Raw genomic sequence first — 23,648 nt, 5'->3', positions numbered from 1 at the left:
GTCTTGAATATTCATTAGAAGGACTAATGCTGAACTGATGCTGAAACTCCCAATACTTTGGCCACCTCATGTGAAGAGCTGACTCACTGGAAAAGACCCTGATGCTTGGAGGGACTGGGGGCAGGAGAAGAAGGGGACAACAGAGGATGGGATGGCTGGATGGCATCACCAACCTGATGGACATGAATTTGAGTGAACTCCGGGAGTTGGTTGATGGACAGGGAGGCCTGGCATGCTGTGATTCATGGTGTCACAAAGAGTCGGACGCAACCGAACTGAACTGAATGCTGAAGGTCCAATACTTTGGCCACCCAATGTGAAGAACTGACTCACTGGAAAAGACCCTGATGCTGGGAAAGATTGAAGGCAGGAGGAGAAGGGGACGACAGAGGAAGAGATGATTGGATGGCATTACCAACTCAATGGACACTGAGTTTGAGCAAGCTCCAGGAGTTGGTGATGGACAGAGAAGCCTGGTGTGCTGCAGTCTATGGGTGCGCAGAGTCAGACATGACTGAACAACTGAACTGAACTGAACATTTTATCAGCAAAGGATGGATATTTTAAAGGATGGTGCATATATGGAAAGAAGGCGGGGGGGGGGTGGGGGGGGGGGGGAAGATGTCAAATGCATAGAACAAGCCATAAAAATAATACTGATTTCAACTTATTAACCTGGAAAGATGTTCATCACAGTAGTGGGAATAATAAAAGATTACAGAACAGCATGCAAAAATCCCTTATTTCTAATATATATTAAAAGTCTACACAGGTATGTGGTAAGATACATATAAAACTGTTAGTGCTAGCTTCTACACATATACTTTTATATTGCTTAAATTTCTCTTAAATGTGCATCATTTTAAAAAACATACTACTCCTTACAAAAAATCAGAAAATATTTTTCCTTAGTGTTAACAATATGCATAAAATAAACTTTAAATAAAATTGGAAACTTTTGAACCTTTGTCAAAGTCTATATTTTAAAACAAATATGTAAATACTTTATTTAATTTACTTAAGTTAAATATTTACATATTTTAAAACAAATAGTAAGTTATTCATAGTACCATACAATTTTTGAAGACGTACATATAGGAGGCAGGAAGCACACAGTACCGATTTTTGCCTAAATTAACAATGCATTGGGGGGAAGTTATGGTGGGCTTCTTCTCTTACACTTCTTAATATAAATACCTATTTAAGCACTGTCTCAAGTACTTAAAAAAAAAAAATCCCTGTAGTTGGTTGAAGGTACATTGGTTATTCACCTAAAGCTTTTTTTTTTTTTTTTTTGAGGGAGACATACGTGAATTTATTAGAAAAGTGAAAAACAAAACAAAACAAAAAACAAACCTCACAAAACACTGTGAGGAGTTGGTCCTCAGCGGATGCCTTAGTGGATGAGGCTGCTTTTGGCTACACTGGCCTCCCGCTCCTGCCACCGGGCAGGGTCCAGCTCAAAGCAGCGCCACAGGCACAGGGTCTCATCTGCTGCTGCGGATGCCACTGTAGCCCCATCTGGGCTCATGGTCAAACTGAGCACCCGGGCTGTGTGACCTTTCAGCTCAGCCACCTTGGCCATGGTTGGGTACTTCCAAATAACCAGCTGGTTCTGGGCAAAGCCATGGCCTGAGATGAGCTCCTTGTAGTGGGGAGACCAGAGGATGGAGCACACCTGGGAATGGGCATCCACAGCGCTCAGGCCCCAGAGCAGATGCTCCAGATACGAATGTGTCCATCACTTGTGCCCCCGCCAGTTGCCAGGATGTTGGACTACCAGGGACACCAAGCTACAGCCTTGCAGCCCCTTGATGCTGGGTGAAGGTCTGCAGAAGAACCCAGCCGCCCTCTCCAGGAGCACTAGGCCACACGCTGACCAAGCTGTCATTGCCGCCACTGGCTAAACGCCGTCCATCCGGGGCCCAGCGCAACCCACACACTTCCCGGCTGTGGCCACACAGTGTGGCCACATGGTGTTCTGCTACCGGAACGTCATGGTGGTGGAAGTGGCCGAGCATGAGCCCCTGGACAGGATACAGCCATTCCAACAGAGGGAGCCCACTCGGGCAGAATGACTGGTCATGTTTCCAGGCCGTTTCTGCTGTTTCACATCCCATAGCTGCACCTTGGCACTGCTGGTGCCACAGCCAGGCAGTTGCCCTCTTTGATCCAGTCCACAGAAGATATATAGTCTCCAGGCTGCTCCATCTGCAGAAGCTGCAAAATGTCACCAGTCCTAGCACTCCACAAGGATACACTGTTGTCCAAAGCCACAGCCAGTACATTCCCAGGGCTTCAATCCACAAGGTTCAGGTAGTAGTCATTCCGGATTTCAGGGGCATCCAGGATGCGGTCTGGCAGGGAAGGAATGTAAGGGCAGGTCTTCCTGCTGGAGCCCGGAGTGGCCTTCTGGCTATAGAGTACTTTTAGTCTGTTCTGGTAACCCTCTGGGGCATTCTGTGGTTTTCCACTGAGCCGAAGGATCTTGACTTCCTCCATGTCAAAACCGTTCAGATTCAAAGCCCATGCTTTCTGATGTTCCTTCTTGGTGGGAGTCTCACTGTGTTGGGCTGGTTCTCCTTGCTCAGGAGGAAGCTAGCCACCTCCATCTGGGAAGCGCTGTGATGGGGGATATAGTGGTCACCGCCAGGTTTGCTGGGAGTGCTCTGAAGCTTGGAGCTGGATTTGCGGGGAGTTCGGCCTGGGGTCCTGCCGGCGCTGTGGGATCGGTTGGCTACCCGCATAGGCGAGGAGGCCAGCCCTGTGGCTTCCTTCGCTTTGCGCTGCCAGCGCGCGGGGCGGAGGGGGGTGCATTGGGATGGGTGTATCCAGCTGCAGCAGCGAGTGCAAGTCACTCTCGAACACGAACTGGCCAATGGGAACGTCGTCAGTCTAGAGCAGGTTCCGATCCCAGACCGGCTTTAGCAGTGAGGACTTGGACGACTTAAACTCTCTGCTCCAAGCACTCATTGGTTCCTTCAAAATCCAACCGTCACAACCGTCGCCCTAGCCCATTGGCCTCCACGGCACAGGGGGCGGGTCTTCGGAGGGGAAGCTCCAGATCTCCTAAAGCATTCTTCATTCCAATGTTTTACTTACCAAAAAGATGACCGTAATCAGAACTCATTACTGCAAATGGTAAATTATAGTTCTAAAGAATTTTATCTTAACTAGTATTTGTAATCTAAGTGACTGCCAAAAGTCTGTCCTCTTTTCATTAAGGTTACTGCAAAATTTTAATTTCACATACAATTTTTTTTAATTTCACATACAATTTTAAAATAATTTGAAAAAGATAAAAATTTCTTAAGGATAATTAAACATCCATAAAGGTTTCACTTAAGCTGAATAAGACAAGTAATGAGAAACTTTCACTGCAATGTAATTTTATAATAGAATATAAAGATAACCTAAGTGGGCAACATCAGAAAAGTGAATAAGTTATATCCACATAATGAAACACTAAGCCTTTTTAAATGTTCACAATATATTGTAACATATAATATGACCTCATTTCCATTTCTTATGTACTGTGTATTCATAGATAAAGACTGAAAAAGTATACACCAAAATGATCTTTCCTGGATTGTTTCTTTTTTTTAACATTTTAATTTACTATCACCTACAGAGAACAGGTATTAACTTCATAAGAAATGTTTTTATAATGTCATTGAATTTTTTATGCATTATATCCAATCCAAATTGAGAAAAGGAATATTTAACAAATGCTTTCAATAATAACTAATAATTTTTTAAAACCTCACCAAATTGCATTTTTTTTGAGACCCTTTGTAACACTAGTTGATTTTATCATGCTCTACAATTAAAGACCTCATTGCTATATCCTATATATCCTACACTTTATATCTGTACCTGATATCAGAGCAGCCTTTCTTGGGGAGACCACTCAAGAAACTGTCATGATAACAGTATTTTCTGGACTACTGTAATTTTCTTAATTTGCTGAAACAAAATACAGAGACACTGGGAAGACATAATAATGCATATACACTTTTTAATAAAGCAATTTTCAACTGTATATTAACAAATGCCTATAGCTAGCTACCAACCCCTTCCTCAAACTGTCACTGAAAATTCAGTAAAAGATAGTGAATTATTAGGCTGGCTAAAAAAATAAAAAGAAATTCCCTTGTACATACAATAAATGGTTAACTACTGCTCAGGGATTCTTCATATTAACAGATCACCCTACCTTTAAACAAACTGAAAGAGAACGTCCATCCTGAATGGATTTCTAGAACCAGTTCTAGCCTAAACAGACCAAGAGCTAAAATGAAGCCAACAGAGACCAGGGACTTCCCTAATATAGTCCCATGGAGTTTGAAGATGAAAGACAGCCTATGCCCCAGAAAAACACCATGCCACAGACAGGGGCAGGAGAAGAGTTTGAGAAGGATATCCTCCTTTCAAGGAAATACAGAGCATATTTATTCACTCAACAAATGAATAATGAACATCTACCATATGCCACGCACTTTATCTAAGATCCCTGTCCTTGTGGAACTTATATTTTATCAGGGAAAGGCATATCACCTTTAAACACAATAAATAAGTAAACTACATGGTATGTTAAAAGATCAGTGCTATGAGGGGCAAGGTTCCAGTATTAAATAGGGTGGTGAGAATAGGCCTCACTAGGAGGGTGAGATTTGAGACATGCAGAGATAACAAAGTTAGTAAAACAGAGTGAAAAAGCATTCCCCAAAGATGGCACACCCAGAGGCAATACTAAGCCCCATTTGATGAAGAACAGTATTGAACCAAGAGTGAGGAAGAGAGCGAGAGGAAAGGTGAAAACTGAGATCTATCAGGAGCAAAGGGCAGAGCGCGTCATACACCAAGGAAGGACTTTCTTACTAAATGAAATTAGAAAACCTCTGCAGAATAAGGAGATAAATGCCAAATCACTTAGGATTTTAAAATATCTGTCCAACTGTTATGTTATTAACAGACAGAACCCCAGTGGCTCAGTGATAAAGAATTCACCTTCAGTGCAGGAGACAAAGGAGACTCGGGTTCAATCCCTGAGTCTTGAAGATCCCTGGAGTAGGAAATGGCAAACTGCTCCAGTATTCTTGCCTGGTCCATGGGGTCTCAAAGAGTCAGACACGACTCAGTGACTAAATATATGGAAGTGAGAGAAAAAGGAGCTCAGGTTTTTGTCCAGCCCAACTGAAAGAATCAAATTACCAACAAAGGAGACATGGAAGGCTTCTTACAGGGAATTTAGAAGGGAAGGTCACAAAAGTTCAATTTTAGACAGGTTGACTTTAAGGTTTTATTAGAAACCCAAATGGAAGATTTGAGAAGACAGGTGAACATAAAAGTCTAAAAAAAGAAGAAAGGCTTATCTCACATAACAGTTGACAAAGACCCAACATATGTATAGTGTATACCTGAAAGAAGAAAGCCAAGGCAGCAGAACAACAGAAACAAAAGGAAAAAAAAAACCTGCAAGTCAAGAAATCTATCCTAACGTCGAGAGAAAAAGGAGAGTGGAGGGGGCTTAAAACTACGTATTGAAAGGATTTACTTACTGGAAAAAAAAATGAGTCAGAATAACCAATACCAATACATAACAGCACTATGAAAGAGAGCCTTTGGACATTCAGGCAAAGATAAAAAAAACTAACTCACTTAGAAAGAAAACCAGACTCACCTCAGACTGTAACAGCAATGCTCTACACCAGAGGACAATGGAATGACACACACTCTAGAAAGTTGTTTACAATCAGCCAAACCAGCTTGCAAGAAGTGCTACCAGCAAACTTTTAAACATAGCAGAACTCAAATAATCCTGCTGCCATAGTTAACCCTGGGGAATTTATTTGAGAATGAAATGTCAGACAACTCTAATTACTGGAAAGTTCATGTCAACATAAAAATAGTGAAATTAGTGGAAATTAAATATATATTTACTTATAAAAGACTGATGTTACAAGGAACACGTTACAATAACTGTATGCTTTGACAATGCTTTTTCTATAATGCCAACCTCCATTAGATCATAGAAAGAGCTAGAGAATTCCAGAGAAACATCTACCTCTGCTTCACTGATCATGCTAAAGCCTATGACTGGGTGGATCACAACAAACTGTGGAAAGTTCTGAAAGAGATGGGAATACCAGACCACCTTAACTGCCTCCTGAGAAATATGTATGGAGGTTAAGAAGCAACAGTTAGAACCAGACATGGAACAACGGACTGATTCCAATCCTGAAAGGAGTACGTCAAGGTTATACATTGTCACCCTGCTCATTTAAGTTTTATGCAGAGTACATCATGAGAAACGCTGGGCTGGATGAAGCACAAGCTGGAATCAAGACTGCTGGGAGAACTATCAATAACCTCAGATATGAAGATGATACCACTCTTATGACAGAAAGCAAAGAGGAACTAAAGAGCCTCTTGATGAAAGTGAAAAAGGAGAGTGAAAAAGCTGACTTAAAGCTCAACATTCAGAAAACTAAGATCATGGCATCTGGTCCCATCACTTCACGGCAAATAGATGGGGAAACAGTGGCAGACTTTATTTTGGGGGAGGGGCTCCAAAATCACTGCCAATGGTGGTTGCAGCCATGAAATTAAAGACGCTTACTCCTTGGAAGAAAAGTTATGACCAACCTAGACAGCATACTCAAAAGCAGAGACATTACTTTGTCAACAAAGGTCCGTCTAGTCAAGGCTACGGTTTTTCCAGTGGTCATGTATGGATGTGAGAGTTGGACTATAAAGAAAGCTGAGTGCCGAAGAATTGATGCTTTTGAACTTTTGAATTGATACTTTCGGTGTTGGAGAAGACTCTTGAGAGTCCCTTGGACTACAAGGAGATCCAACCAGTCCATCCTAAAGGAGATCAGTCCTGGGTGGGTGTTCATTGGAAGGACTGATGTTGAAGCTGAAACTCCAATACTTTCACCACCTGATGCAAAGAGCTGACTCACTTGAAAAGACTCTGATGCTGGGAAAGATTGAGGGCAGGAGGAGAAGGGGAGAACAGAGAATGAGATGGTTGGATGACATCACCGACTCAATGTACATGAGTTTGGGTGGACTCCAGGAGTTGGTGATGGACAGGGAAGCCTGGAGTGCTGTGGTTCATGGGTTCGCCAAGAGTCGGACACGACTGAGTGACTTAACTGAACTGCAAGAAAAAGAGCCAAACATCCTGCCTTTCCTACATGAACTGTAAGAGTATGACAGTATTAGCATCTGCAATACCTAATAAATTAGCAGATGAAGGGTACTGATCAATAATATCAAGTATTACAAAGAGAGAAGTAAACATCGTGTGTGTCCTAATAAACCACACCACATAAATAGTCATCTCACTACAATAGCCAGTCTTCAAAATTTTCCCTGGTGATATCCATCTCCTAGAATTCATACCCTTAAGTAGCCCCTTCCCACATGGCATCAGGGCTGGTGTGCAGGACCAAAAGAATAGAGCAGAACTGACAGCACGTCAATTCTGGGCTCATAAAGGGCAGTGCAGCTTTTTTCCTCCCTATCTCCGTCTCTCCCTGATCACTTGCTCTGGCAGAGTGCCTTGAAAGTGAAAGAACATGAAGTTGCTCAGTCGTGCCCAACTCTTTGCAACCCCGTGGACAGTAGCCTGCACCAAGCTCCTCTGTCCACGGGATTTTCCAGGCAAGAGTACTGGAGTGAGCTGCCATTTCCTTCTCCAGGGAATCTTCCCGACCCAGGGATCAAACCCAGGTCTCCTGCATTGCAGACAGATGCTTTACCGTCTGAGCCACCAGGGAAGTCCTTGAGGAAGTCCAGAGTGCCTTGAGGATAGGCAAGAAACAGACCTCTGACAACAGCCATGGGAGTAAGCCATCCTGAAAGCGGATCTTCCAGCCCCAGTCAAACCTTCAGATGACTGCAGCCCTGGGTGACAGCTTCACTGCGACCCATGAGAGACTTGACGCTAGCACCACGCAGCTAAGCCACTCCCAGACTGCTCACCTTCAGAAACTATGTAAGATAATAAATGTTCTAAATCGCTAAAACTGGCATTCTTCTGTTACACAGCAATAGATAACTAATGAACTTGCCCAAAATAACTGAATCTTAATCTGATCAAATCTTGACAGCCATCTACCAATTTATATTAAAAAAGAAAAATACAGAGAAACAATTTAAATAACATAAGGCAATGGCACCCTACTCCAGTACTCTTGCCTGGAAAATCCCATGGACGGGGGAGCCTGGTGGGCTGCAGTCCATGGGGTCGCAAAGAGTCGGGCATGACTGAGCGACTTCACTTTCACTTTTCACTTTCATGCATTGGAGAAGGAAATGGCAACCCACTCCAGCGTTCTTGCCTGGAGAATCCCAGGGACGGGGGAGCCTGCTGGGCTGTCATCTATGGGGTCGCACAGAGTCGGACACAACTGAAGCGACTCAGCAGCATACTCAGGGCTTCCCTGGTGGCTGAGACAGTACAGAACCTGCCTGTAATGCCCGAGAAGAAGGCTCGATCCCTGGGTCAGGAAGACCCCCCGGAAGAGGAAAAGGCAACCCACTCCAGAATTCTTGCCTGGAGAATTCCAAGGACAGAGGAGCCTAGCGGGCTACAGTGCATGAGATCTCAGAGAGTCGATACAACTGAGCGACTAATACAACAACAAGAACAACAACAACAAGGATATACTCAGCAAAATCTAGGCAACAAGAAATTCTATAGAAAAAAAAATTCAAAAGAAGAGAGGTGAAGCAACCAATACTTTAAAAAGTACATAAAATACATACCAACCAAACTGCAATGTGTGAATCTTGCTTGGATCTGAGCCAGATTTTTTTTTAAAAGGAGAAGCAACAGGAAGAACTAGAAAATTTAATAGTGACTGTGTATTTGGTGCTGCTAAAGGAATTACTTTAGTTTTTCTACATGGAACTGTGTTATGTGGGGTTGGGGGGGATGGGATTGGAAAGGGTTCTTATCTTTTACAGATTCTCAAGGAAATCGTATGATGCCTGGTATTTGCTTCAAAATAATGTGGAGGAAGAAAGTATCAGTAACTGGAGATATAAATGAAACAAGATGGGCCATAAACTGATAATTGGTAAACCTGAGTGATAAGTACATTGGAAATACTATACCATTCTACTTTTTTTATGTTTGAAATTTTCCAAAATACAAAGCATTTTTTTTTAAAGTCCTTTTTGTTTGTTTGTTTTATCTATTTTTAGCTGTGCCGGGTCTTCACTGTCGCGTGGGGTTTTTCTCCAGTTGCGGCCCACGGGCTTCTCACTGTGGTGGCTTCCTTGGTGCAGAGCATGGCTCTAGGCTGTGCGGGCTTCAGCAGTCGCAGCACACGGGCCCAGTGGCTGCGGCTTGAGAGTTGTGGCAAGGCTTAGGAGTTGTGGCAAACAGGCTTAGCTGCTCACGTGGGATCTTCCCAGACCAGGAATCTAACCTGCATCTCCTGCACTGGCAGGTGGGTTTTACCACTGAGCCACTAAGGAAGGCCCCAGAAAAGCAGTTTCACTAAAAGTGGATCAAGAAAATGATAACCTAACCTGGTGACTAGAATCAGAACAGAATCCTCAAAGCACAGGAGACTTTCTCCCAATAATAGCTGTGCCTCTTACTCAAAATCTCTCCTCCAAGCAAGGAAATAGAGTTCTGTGTCTCCAGGCTGAAAAGAGCACACATGTATCCTTTTAAATATGAGAGGCAGTTATTAAGTCATAAACTGAAATTACTACCTAAATATATATTAGAGCTATTGGGGATGAAAAAGTCTTGGAAATGCATAGTGATAATGGTTGTACAACACTGTCGAGGTAACTTAATACTATTCAATCGTACACTTAAAAGCGGTAAATTTTTTGTTATGTATTCTTTACCACAGTAAAATTGGGTATATTACATACAAAATGTATTAAAAAGCATAATTTCATTTTGTATAAAAATATACAAATTGACTATGAAGAATTTAATGAAAAATATTGGAAAAGAGGACATTTTAGTATAAAATGAAACAATATTTATCTGCAAAAAGGACAATTACTATTTAAAAAGGCAGTGAAGTATTTGCAACAGGTATTTTTCAAAGGCAAATGCTTTTTATAATATACGAAATTTATTTTATTATATGAAAATAAAAACTTCAAATAACCTCAAGAAAAGCAGACAAGAGTTTATAGAATAAGAAAATACAAATGCCCTTTAAACATTTAGGAGGTGAGGCACAATGTTTAATCTCACCCCTAATATTCAAGATGCAGATATAAACTTTAATAAAATGTATACTAGAAAACTCACCATAGCACTCTGTTGTTATATGCAACATATCCATTAATGATAAACTGATTAATTATAAAAATGATAGTCTACTTTAACAAGACAACTAGATCTGCATGCGCTGATATGAAACCATTTTCAAAATGTAATGTTAAACATAACTAGGTCCAAAACAATGTGGGGTTTTTTTGTTCTAGGTACAAAACAACGCTACTCCATGTGCTTATAGCAAATATGTAAATTCTAAAGATACACAGATATGTTTGTAAACATATACAAAAGGAAATGTAACAGTGACTGCCTCTGAGAAAGCAATTAGGAAACAAAAGAAAGTGAAAGAAACCTTCATATGCTTTGGAAAAGTCTGAATTTTGTTAGCCATGTATATATATTACTAATTATATAAAAAGTAAGAAAAAAATGTTCTTAAAAAAATAGGGAAAGAACCTTACATGTGACCTAACGAGGAAGGTTAAATAAAATCGCCAAGGCTACCAACAAGATCCAAAACAGAGTTCTCTTGCTTTCCGAGCCTTTATTGTTTTGCTTTTGACTAGTCTTTAAAACAAGTAATAACACACGCTACGCTACAATCTAATGTCGAGTTCCATGTCTGATTCAGGAATGTAACCAGAAACACTGCCAATCATATCCTCCAGAAACAGAGTAGACTATTCTTTATGCGCTGTGAGTCTTTAACTAAGAGCTCCTATTTCAAAACACAAGAAATATGAATAACATAGAGAACGTCAACGCTCACTTCCAATACTCAGAAGTTCATCACGAACTCTAAGAGCCACAGAAAGTACCTCCGTGATAGTTAAGAAAGTGTAACTGATTGTAAAAATGTGGTAAGAGGGGCATGGCACGCAAGGCATTCGGGAGTTCCTTCTTTTTCACCCAAAGGCCCTTCTTAAGTATTCTGCCTGTCTACTTGATACCACATGATGTCTTGTACTTTTCTATGGTAGGCAGTTCCTTTGCTCTCATATAGACAGAAAAAACTTAATGTACCAAAGTTCTTCATGTTCCATAGTCCAGAATTCCATTTGTAACAAACATTAATACAATTTTAAAGTAAATAAATAATCTCACTAACTGAAACTATCTCCCAGGAATTCATTTAAATTCTTCCCTGGATTACTCCAGCCTCAAGCCATCTCCCCTTCCTCTGAACTAAAAAAAAAGCAATTATTTGTATAATTTATTTAGTAATTAATCCTGCATTGCCTTGTTAAACCTCTTTCCTTATTTTCTGAAATGTTATTTAAATCTTCTCTGCTTATCTAACTTTCTTGTGTATTTTTCATCTCCCCAAATAGACTGTAAATAAATTCCTTGAGAGAAAGAGATAAGGCCTTTATCGTTTTGTATCCATATAAAAATACAAACAGGGCTTCCCTGATAACTCAGCTGGTAAAGAATCCTCCTGCAATGCAGAAGACCTGGGTTCAATCCCTGGGTCGGGATGATCCCCTGGAGAAGGGAAAGGCGACCCACTCCAGTATTCTGCCCTGGAGAATTCCATGGACTGTACAGTCTATGGGGTCGCAAAGAGTCGGACAAAACTGAACGTCTTTCACTTTCAAAAATACAGAGTAGCTGGCACTTATTAAATACAAAGTTTTTATTTATTTAAAAAAAAAATCAGTCACATTAAGAAAGTATTTAAAGCCAGGCCAAGTAAGAACCTTCCAGCCAGAGCTGACAGGCCAATGCACTGTTCTGCTGCCCTGACTCCCGAACCAATGTGGAGTGGTAAAAAGGCCATGGCCTCAATCTGGATCCTGTAGCTTGAGAACCTATGAACATATCCCATAAATTTCAGCTTCTTCATCTCTAAAATAAGAATAATAATGCCTACCTAACTCTATGATCATTAAATGAGAGTTTATATAAAATCCAATGTTGAGTATTACAGCTGGTATGCCTTATTTTAAAGATTCTTAGATTTTTTTCACTTTTTTAAAGTCAGGTATAGTTGATTTACAATAGAAATTCCTAAGATTTTTTTTTTTCCTGTTATTACACCTTTGAAATTAGAGTGTGCTATTGACCACATCCCACAGTTGGCAGCTTTACCTTTTCTTACGTACTGGTAGGTAAAATAATGCATTGTATATCATGGCAACCTAAACTTGATTAAATCTGGTAAACAACTGGCATCTGTCCTTCCTCCGTCATAACTCATTCAAACACCAACACGTGGATCGGAAATTCATTCAGCAGTAAGATGTACATGCCCCCTAATCCATTCAAAGCACGTAGCTCTTTGGTGTATAGTATATGCTCAATAAATAGGAACTGTTGCTACTGTTACTCTAAATTCATTCAATATTTGAACACCAACTACATGCCTGCCACCATTCTCAGCATTAATGATCTAGCAGTGAACAAAATAACTAACTACCAGCCCTCAGAGAGTTCATATTTTATTTTCCATGACACAAGAAGGAAAAGCCAAAAGCACAAATGAGTTAACAGATTGTCTCCAAAACTGAAAAAGCTAAGCAAACCGAGACAGACACTAAAACACAATACTTCCTAGACAACACTACACTGCTTACATTTTCTTTAGAGAAAAATCTTAGCAGAAACACAAAATGAAGTCCTGGAAACAAAGCAGGGCATCCAAACTTCCCCCTCCCCCCTTATTTAAGTAACAGCTTCCCTGGTGGCTCAGCTGGTAAAGAATCCACCTGCAATGTGTAGACCTGGGTTCAAGTCCTGGGTTGGGAAGATCCCTTGGAGAAGGGAATGGCTACCCACTCCAGTATCATGGCCTGGAGAATTCCATGAACTGTGTAGTCCATGGCGTTGCAAAGAGTCGGACACAACTGAGGGACTTTCACACACATTATTCAAGTAAAGGTTTGGGAAAAAGGAGAAAAGCCAGAACAGATGTTAGAAGTAAAAGGGAAAATAAAAAGGGGAGGGGCAGGGGGTGGGGGCAGATGCCCGTATGCTACAGCACAGCTAAAGCAGGCGCTTACTTTAAGGTGTTCCTCCTATCCTGCTCTCAAGCCTGAGGAGTCTACAATTAAACAACATTTACTGAACGCCCACAAAGTACTCAGAAAGTTATTAGTCTCGGAGCACACTGCATAAATTCAGCACAATCCAGTAAAAGGATGCTCACTACCTAGTTAGGAAGACTAGTTCTAATGAAACAATTTGTTATATATAGCATCTTGTGGTGTATTCCAATGCCAAGCTGGGCAGAGCAGACTAGAGGCTTGGTGAAAGAAGTAATCATGAGTTCAAATGAACAAGAAAAACACATAATAAAGAAGCCAGAACTGAACCCTGGATGGGCAGTTTGACAAGAAAGAAAATGAAACCAAAGGTCCCTAGTAGCTTAAGCCAAAAACTTCTGAGTCACCCCTGATTCTTCCCCTCCTTCTCTCTCACCAGGCCCCACCCGACCCTGCCATGGCCCCACCCTGAATCCACTGCAAAATTCACTGGCTTTCTCTTTGAATATATGCAGAATTTGATCACTTCCTATCACCTCCTCTGCCACCACTGAAGTCCAAGCTACTTTTCCTGGGACCTGAACTACTGGAACACCCCTTAAGAGGTCTCCCTACCTCTTGCTCTCTCCTAGGTTACTTTTCACAAATCAGCTGGAGGCATCTCTCTAAAGCCTAACTCAGTTTATTTGCTCTCCACTAAAACCCCACAGTGCAGGAGGCACGGGTGCGTGGGGGGGGCGGGGGGGGGGGGCGGGGCGTGCACCCACAAGCAAAGAAAAACAAGTGGGAAGAGACACACAAAACCTTCAATAACGGATGATGAGGTATACTGGTAATCTATATTTGTTCTTTGATAAAGCTTTCTCCTTTGTATTTTTCTGTATTTTCCACATGAAATTACTTTTATAATTTAAAAAACGAAATGCTTTAAAAAAAAAAAAAAGCAGTGGAAGGGGATGAACAATGCTCACAAGATCTTTGGGGAATACCAAAAAATAGAACACCTGCAGCGGTTTCCCACTTTGCTCAAAGCGTTACCACTGCCTGCAAGGCCCACTGTTACCTCTCGACTGTCTCCGACTAGTACTCCTTTGCTCACAGTGCTCTGGCACGCCGGCCACCGCCCCTTCCTCAAGTACACCAAGAACACTCTCCTGCCAAAGGGCCTTCCCGCTAGCTGCTCCCTCCACACCTGTGCTCCCCACTCTACCAATACTCACAAGGCTTACTTCCTGGACTCTGCTCAAACGTCACTTTCTCAGAGAAGGTTACCATGACTATCCATCTAAAATGCAAGCCCCATAACACAACATACACCCCAGCTTCCAGTCCCCTTATGCATCCTCTTTCCCCGCCAGACATTCTGATCACTAGTATATCCTGAACATCTAAGGAAAAGCCCAACACATGGCGAGCACTCAATAAATCTCTGTAAAATAAATTGAAACATGAAGGCAGAAATAAGAGTTCAAGGATTTGGCAAAGTGTGAGGATGTGTGTGTCTGATGGTTCAAAAACTAAAAGAAAATCAATCTGACAGAAGCAGAGAAGCTAGGAGCAAAGAAGCCTTCCAAAGATAAAGAAAAGACTTGGTTAACAGTGAGCAATTAGAAAAAGTGACAGACCTGAAGGATGGAAAGTTGACAAAGGGAAAAAAGGTATGGGCCAGAAGAAAATTTAGGCTGAGAGGAAAGGGATCGAATAGCCAGAGATGGAATGAGGGCTGAGAAGAGGAAGTGCATGAAGAGGACAGGAGAAGGGTTAGAGACACAGGAGAGGTCAGGAGGGAGAGACAGCATCAGGTAGAGCAGCAGGCCACAGGTCGGGGTGGGGGCCCCTGTTATGTCACAAAGTTGTTCCTGTTCAAACCTAAGAGCCAACAGTTCTGAAAAAGATACATGTCATATGTCTTTATTTCCAAAATGTGACTTACAAGTCTTAAAACATACAAAGATATGGATGTACATCTGTTGCATCACTTTGAATGCTCAAATTCCCCACTGGAGAAGTGAGTTTAAATTCACAAAATCTGAATTTTTCAATTTCACTCCTTAATACCACTATTAGGCATTTGCCATGAAAGAAGTGAAAACAAGGCAGAAATGGGCAATCACAGTGCATCTGCAATTTACTCCTCGTCATTCAGCTTCGCCAGTTTATAGAACTGGGCAACCTGGGCTTCCCTCACTAGGGAAAGAGTATAATGTAACTGTGAGCCTTTAAATTTGAAATACCGAAGTAAAAACACGATTACTAGTTTTAATGTAAGGCCTCCTTGGTTCTTTGAAAGATTAAAAGGAACCTGAAATAAAGACTAAAATCTTTCTTGAATCACACCAAATATTGAGCTCGAGAAAATTTTTTAAACTTTTAATTTTCTGAGCATTCTTCAACAGAGTATAAAATCCTCTAAAATAAAATTTTACAAGTATTGTGACTAAAAGAATTTTATAAATCTGTATTCTCAGAAGTGTAATATACCTACTGAACATTTAAAAATCAAAATTCGCCTAGAACAGAAATTTTGAAATCAAGATTTTTAATAACTTTGCAAGTTCAGTGTTATAGCCACACTACTCAGGCAGAGATGAAACAAACATACAGTATAGTGTGTGAATTTATGCACTGCTCTCTAAAAGCTGGCCAGATGCCATTCTATCATTGATAGAGTAGCTTCAAATTCCACTCACAGCGCAACGGCAGTGGCACTGAATCCAGCAGTATAAGCATGCCTGCATGTTATTATGGGAAATAGTGGAAAATTTCACAGGCTGACATCCAGAATGTCTGCGGTTCTGTTTCATATTTCTTTCTTCCTGCAAAGCAGTTATTAGACGTAGTTGGATTTTTAAGCTGGAAATTTCCACTGGCTTTTTAAAATAAGCCTTCTCAAACATAAACTGCAAAACATTCCAAAGTTATAGCATGATAGAAAGAATAAATCAAAATCAGAAAAGATTTAAAATACTTATCTTCAAATCAGGGTAAGGGAACTGGTAAGTAAATTAGGGTGTCACTCTATCCTGGTAAGAAAAAAAAGTGTCCAGGAAGATACTGAGGTGATTTAAGGTTGCAATAATGTAATATAAATACTAAATGTGAAAAATAGCACATTGTGAAGCTGCTGATATATGATCATAAGCTTAGAGAGGAGGCATTCAAAAGCTAACACAACCAGTAGAACAGTTAGGCATAGAAACCTTGAAAAGACAGACAGTATAGCTTGGTGAAAAAGGAATATATTCCAAATTACGGTGAGCCATGAAGATTGGGTTTTTCAGTAAGGGTTAAAGACAGAACAATGACAAGCCTCACAGGTAAGATCAGAGTTCTTCTTGGCACCTTCTCATTAGGATTATCCCAGGCCAAAATATTTGATGCTTTCATATTAATTTGTAAAAATAAATGAGAATATCAACAAGGACTTATTGTTTCATTTTTATTAAACAGGTAAAAAGATCTAGTTCCAAACTACCTAAAAATGAAAAATGACTTATAATAGTTAAATACAGTGGCAAATAATTTTCTATGTTTAAGAACTGATATGGTCCAGGTTAACAATTTGTTTCTTTGCATTTATATGAACTAAGAAATGGGATCTATACTACATGGCTGTGTAACTGTTACTCAAGCTTTGAAATGCTTGCTATACCCCAAAACATACATATGACCCAAAACTTGAGCATTAATACAAAGACATCACTAACAACTAATAAAGATCTGTACCACCAAAGACTAGAACACTGGGAGAAAGTATTAGGAAAACATCTGATAAAAAGATGTGTATCCAGAATATACATTAAAAACATCAAAAAACCAAACCTCTTAAAATTCAACACAAGAATGGGGGAGAGAAGGGGAAGCTATATTGATATAAAACAGATCAGCACAACTAACACCTTTACTCCTGGATATTCATCTGGAGAAAACCATAATTCAGATACATGCACCCCGATGCTTACTGCAGCACTATCTGCCACAGCCAGGATATGGAAGCAACATAAATATTCATTAATGGATGAATGGATAAAGATATGGCACATATATTCCATGGGATATTTGTTGTTCAGTCACTAAATCGTTTCCAACTTTTTTCCGACCCCATGGACTGCAGCACACCAGGCTCCACAGTCTTCCACTATCTCTCAGAGTTTGCTCCAATTCACATTCATTGAGTCGTTGATGTTATCTAACAATTTCATCCTGCGCCGCCCCCCCATCTCCTTTTGCCTTAAGTATTTCCCAGCAGCTCTTCATATCCTAAATGGAGTATTTCTCAGCCATGGGAAAAAAAAAAAACGAAATAATCCCATTTGCAGCAACACAGATGGACCTAGAGATTGTCACATTTGGTGGAGTCGTCAAAGACAAACACTGTACGCTATTACACAGGGAATCTAAAAAAAAATGGACAAGCAAACTTATTTCATAGCAGTCACAGATGCAGAAAACAAACTTATGGTTACCAAGGGGAAAAGAATAGGGGAGGGATAAATTAGCAGACTGAGACTGATATACACAATTCTGTATGTAAAATAGAAAACTGATAAGAACCTACTGTATAGAACAGGGAACTCTACTCAATACTCTGTAATGACCTATGTGGGAAAAGAATCTTAAAAAGAGTGGATATATGTAAAACTGATTCACTGTGCTATACAGCAGAATCTAACACAACGCTGTAAATCAACAACAAAAAAAACCTAACATCTTACTTAACAGTGATAGAGTGACTACTTACCCACTAAGGCTGAGAACAAGACAAAGTTATCTCCCCCAAATTAATCAAATTGGCCAAATGGCTCAATGCAATCAAAATCAAAATCCCTACATTCTACTGGAAGCACTAGCCATTACAGTAAAGAAACATGATCACTGATGTACAAAATCTTCCTAATCAAACTATCTAAAAGCTACCAAAACAAGTGAGGGTGGCAAGATACTAGGTGAATATACAAAACTCAATGATACTTATATACACCAATTATTCAAAGTTGAAATTTTAAAAATACTATTTACAATCACATTTAAAAAATATAAAATTTAGGGACCTCCCTTGCAGTCCAGTGGTGAAGGCGCCATGCTTCCACTGCAGGGGGCACAGATTCAATCCCTGGCAGCGGAACTAGGATCCCACGTGCCATGAGGTGTAGCAAAAACAAAAAAACTTAGGCACATGTATATGTTTCAGTGATAAAAGCTTTTATAAGATTGTACACTAATAGCTACAAAACACTGGTAAGAGAAATTAAAGAAGACCTAAATAAATGGAGAGATATATAACATGTTCATAGAACAGAAGGCAGTATTCTAAGAAATCAATTCTTCCCAGTTGATCAACTGACTCAATGCAATCACAATGAAAATCACAACAGACATTTTGCAGAAATCAACAAGAGTTTAACAATATAGAGAAATGCAAAGGACCCAGAATAGCCAAAATAATTTGGGGGAAAAAAAAGCTGGAGGACTTCCCCTATGTGATTCCAAAGCTTGAGTAGAGACAGACTGAAATATGCATCAGTGGAACAGAAGAGATTCCAAAACTGCCCTACACATATTTACTTGACTATCTGAATTTCAACAACAGTGCCAAGTCAATTCAATGGGGAATGTGAAATCTTTTCAACAAATGGTGCTGGAAAAGTTCAATACAGTAGACCAAAATATGACCCTCATCCCTATCTCACACCATATAAGACAATTAACTCAAATAGGTTACAGACCTAAATTTAAGAGCTAAAGTTATAAAATTTCTAGGGGGGAAAATGAGAAAAATCTTTGGCAAATATTTTTCAAACACAACACAAAAATCAATACACTGAATGCCAGTAAGAGTAAAAACTTCTGCTCTTCCAAAGCAGACCACAGACTAAAAGTAAATATTTCTGTAAGTACATATCTAAAAAAGGTTTTGGGTCTAGAATAAAAGAAGTCTTATAGCTCAGTAAGATAAACCCAACTTAAAAATGGGCAGAAGATATGAACAGACACTTCACCAAAACAGATACACCAATGGCAAGTAAGCACATGAAAATATTTTCAACATCACTAATCATTAACTCAAAGCCACAGATAAGCTACCACTATATACCCACTAGAACAGCTAACATTAAAAAGACTGGCCATACAAAGTGCTGGTGGGGATGTGAAACAACTTGAACTATCACAAACTGCTGGGAGAAATATATAATGGTACAATCATGTTGAGAGACAGGTGGCAGTTTCTTAAAATTTTTAAATGTTACACACTCCTAGGCTTGGCATCCCAGACTTTCATATACCTTCTCCCTGTCCCTGGGTTCAGTGAAATAAACAGTATTTGGAAGATGGGGGCTGGTGGGGGGGAGGTGGAACACACATACTCACACACATTTCATTCCTGGACAATTACTCAAAAGAAATAAAAGCATTTGTACACACACAAGGCCTTGTAACACAAATGTCATAAAAGCTCTATCTCTGATAACCAAAAACTGGACACAACCCAAATGTCCATCAATAGGTGAATGGACAGTGATATACCTATACAACACAACAGTACTAGACAATAAAAAGAAATGAAACTATTTAATATATGCAACATGAATAAGCCTCAAAATCACTGTAAGTGAAAGAAGCCCCTAAAGAAAAAGTACATATTGTACATATAACTCATTTACAAAAAGCTCTCAAAAATAAAGCTAATCTTCACTGACACAAGGCAGACAAATAACTGCCTGAAGATGGGGGAGGGAGGGATTACAAAGGAATACAAGAGAGATCAGATTTTGGACTTCAGAGGTAACAGATACTTCCACTAAATGTAATTATAATGGGTTTATGGGTAGACACATTTATTAATACATCAAGACCCAAATCGCACAATTTAAATATATGCAATTAATTATCAATTACACCTCAAAATTGGAAGAAAAATGCAAGAAAAAAGGAAAATTATGACAAACTGTAGTGATAGAAAGCAGAACAGTGGATGATTGAACACAAAACCCTAAAAAGGCCTGAATGCAAATGAGCAAGAACTTTCTGGGGTGATGGAAATCTTCTGTATTTTGATTGTAGTGATAGTAAAACTGTTTATACCCATCAAAACTCAAACTGCACACTTAAAATGATTGAATTTTATTATAAAAAAATTACACCTCACTAAAGCATCTAGTCAAGGCTATGGTTTTTCCAGCAGCCATGTATGGATGTGAGAGTTGGACTATAAAGAAAGCTGAGCACCGAAGAATTGATGCTTTTGAACTGTGGTGCTGGAGAAGACTGTTGAGAGTCCCTTGGACTGCAAGGAGGTCCAAACAGTCCATTCTGAAGGAGATCAGCCCTGGGTGTTCATTGGAAGGACTGATGTTGAAGCTGAAACTCCAATACTTTGGCCGCCTGATGCAAAGAGCTGACTCACTGGAAAAGACCCTGATGCTCAGAAAGATTGAGGGCAGGAGGAGAAGGGGACGACAGAGGATGAGATGGTTGGATGGCATCATCAACTCAATAGGTTTGGGTAAACTCCGGGAGTTGGTGATGGACAGGGAGGCCTGGTGTGCTGCAGTCCTTAGGGTCGCAAAGAGTCGGACACGACCGAGCAATTGAACTGAACTGAACTGAAAGCAGATTTCTAAAATTTAAAAGAGCACATCCAAATGTTATCTAGGCACCTTTTAAACATCTTCAAATATACTAAAAGGAACAAATATATGTAGTTACAACATATTATAGTCTATCACCTCATTAATCTACGCTAACTCAAATGGTAAAGAATCTGTCTGCAATGCAGGAGACCCAGGTTAAATCCCTGGGTTGGGAAGATCCCCTGGAGAAGGAAATGGAAACCCACTCCAGTATTCTTTTTTTTTTTTTTCCAATTATTTATGTATTATTTATATACTTATTTTGGTTGTGCTGGGTCTTTGTTGCACAGGCTCTTTCTATTCCAGCGATCAGGGGCTGGCTACCCCCGAGTTGTGGTGTGAGGGCTTCTCACTGTGGTGGCTTCCCTGTGTCACAGAGCAGGGGCTGTAGGGCTCTCAAGCGTCAGGAGTTACGGCGAGGAGCCCTAGAGCACTTGGGCTTCAGCAGGTGTGGTGCACCGGCCCAGCTGCTCCTCAGCACGTGGACCAGGAATTGAACCCATGTCCTCCTGCATCCGCAGGCAGATTCTCAACCACTGAACCACCAGGAAAGTTCCACTCCAGTATTCTTGCCTGGAAAATTCCATGGACAGAGGAGCCTAGAGGACCCCAGTCCATGGGGTCTCAGAGAGCCAGACACGACTGAGTGACTAACACACACACATACACACACACACACACACACACACACACACACACGCACACACACACACCAGTTTGATATCCTATTTTTAATTTTTATATTTTTATGTTAAAAGGGAAAAAAAGGCACTATAGTAAATACATGAAACATTTTAAGTTTCTCAAATTAAAAAACTTGATACCACAACATACTACTCAGAGATGAGGGAAACAGGCACTTCACTGGTAAATGGATACCCCTAAAGGGAGTAAGTTGCAGTATCTATAAAAAGTTAAATTCATAGTCTTTATAGTAGCATTCTCCAACCACAAATTTTTATATACTTTATAACAAAACATGGGAACAAAGAGGTATGTATGAATACACTTACAGTTGAAAGTTGGATAAATTATGATATATATCCATACAGCAGAATACTGTGTAACCTTTAGAAAGAAATCAGTAGCTATAAAAACAGATATGCAACCTCTTCAAGATCATTTAAAAAGTATACACAGTCCAGAATAGGGCTAAGTGCCAGTTACATAGGTGTGTTCATTTTACGAAAATTTATCAGACTGTACTGTACACTTTTCTGAGTGATGTTACACTTCAATATAAAGTTTACCCCCAAATATGGGAGAAATTCATTAAGCTTAAACCTTTTTAAGTACATGCATTTATATGCCTAGAGTAACAGTGGCCACCTTTGGGCAGGGGACAGAGAAATGGCTGGCAGACGGCTGAGCAAGGTGCCTCACTTTCCACCTGTGTACCCTTTCGGTACCTTGCGAATCTGCCCCATGTGCACCTGTTATACAGTTTTTAAAATATTCCTGAACTGAGACCATCAGCAACTATGAGTTGGAATTTTTTTAATACAGAAATGAACTCGAGGCAGAGATAAGATTTAGGCCCGTAATAGTTCTGCATAACCCAATTTCAAATTTTATACTCATCACAAGTTTCATTTTCACTGCCTTTATAACCAGTAAACAGTTTAAATTTCAACCTAGAAAATAAATGTTAAAAGACTCACCTTTTCTATTTTGAATAAGGCTTTGTGTAAGACTTCATCTGAAGAAGGAAAAAGGGCTCTAAATCGAAAAACCCGAACTATTCAATGAGATCATGTACATTAAGCACACAACAACGTGCAGGCACACAGGTTCCTGATAAACGGCAGTTTTTATCTTTCATATCTAATTTGTATCAGAACACAGGGAACAGAATTCTACTGGGGTAAAAGGGGGAAAGTAGAGCCAAAAAGGCATCCCACTCCAGTATTCTTGCCTGGAGAATCCCATGGACAGAAGAGCCTGACAATCTCCAAGCCATAGAGTTGCAAGAGTCAGACGTGACTTAGCAACTAAAGAGAGAGAGCAAAAAAGGACAACAGCAACTAAAGTGTAAGATATTCAGATATGGGAATTCCCTGGTGGTTAGGACTCCATCTTCTCACTGCCGAGGGCCTGGGTTCAATCCTCGGGACGGGGGTGGTATAGAAAAATAGAAACTAAAGAGACAGCTGTAAGCAAAAGTATAGAATATCATCCAACAGTAGTAGCCTAAGGGAGATAGGGGGTAGCTATAATGTCCAAAGACCTGGAGTACCAGGAGCCTTACTTTTACTTTTTCACATACACTTTTTTAAATGAATTTTTTAAACATTATAATTTTATGTTAAGTAAGACCACAGAATAAAAGAGGTGGGCAAGGGAGATTACAAGCAGTAATGAGTTCCCTTCAGATCTACTCCATCTCCTCCATGAAGTTTCCCTACCAATTCCAGCTGAAAATGGCCTTTTCTTCCTCTGAACTTCTGAACCACTTATTTATGTTGCTGCAGCTATGTTTTTTCAATTACACTCATTTCTCATCTAAATTACAAACTCCTAGATCACAAAGGGATATTAAAGCCCGCAATATTTAGCACAATTCTTTGAAGAACAGTGGTACTGGATGAAAACATCTAAGCAACTTACAGGACTGTCCGCCCAGTCCACGAGCAAATGGCAAACAGGAATGTGGCGTTTTAAAGCCCAGACAAGACTCATCTGGGCCAACTCCACGAGTGAGACCTAAGTCCCAAGCAAAGCCCAAGGACGCTAATTTTATCTCAATTTCCAGGTAGAAAACCA

The 23,648-nt window shown here is 40.2% G+C and overlaps 1 protein-coding gene and 1 pseudogene across 1 annotated transcript in view; both read right to left on the bottom strand.

The window, feature by feature from the left end:
• Window positions 1–23,648, bottom strand: part of NCOA3 (nuclear receptor coactivator 3) — a 127,808-nt gene that overhangs the window by 96,059 nt on the left and 8,101 nt on the right. The gene's annotated exons all lie outside the window — the stretch shown is intronic.
• Window positions 1,385–22,312, bottom strand: LOC128058109 (cell division cycle protein 20 homolog; annotated as a pseudogene).

This window comes from Budorcas taxicolor, chromosome 13 (genome assembly GCF_023091745.1).
Source record: "Budorcas taxicolor isolate Tak-1 chromosome 13, Takin1.1, whole genome shotgun sequence".
Classification (NCBI taxonomy): Eukaryota; Metazoa; Chordata; class Mammalia; order Artiodactyla; family Bovidae; genus Budorcas; species Budorcas taxicolor.
The sequence above is the reverse complement of the archived record's forward strand: the minus strand, read 5'-3'. Positions and strand labels throughout refer to the sequence as shown.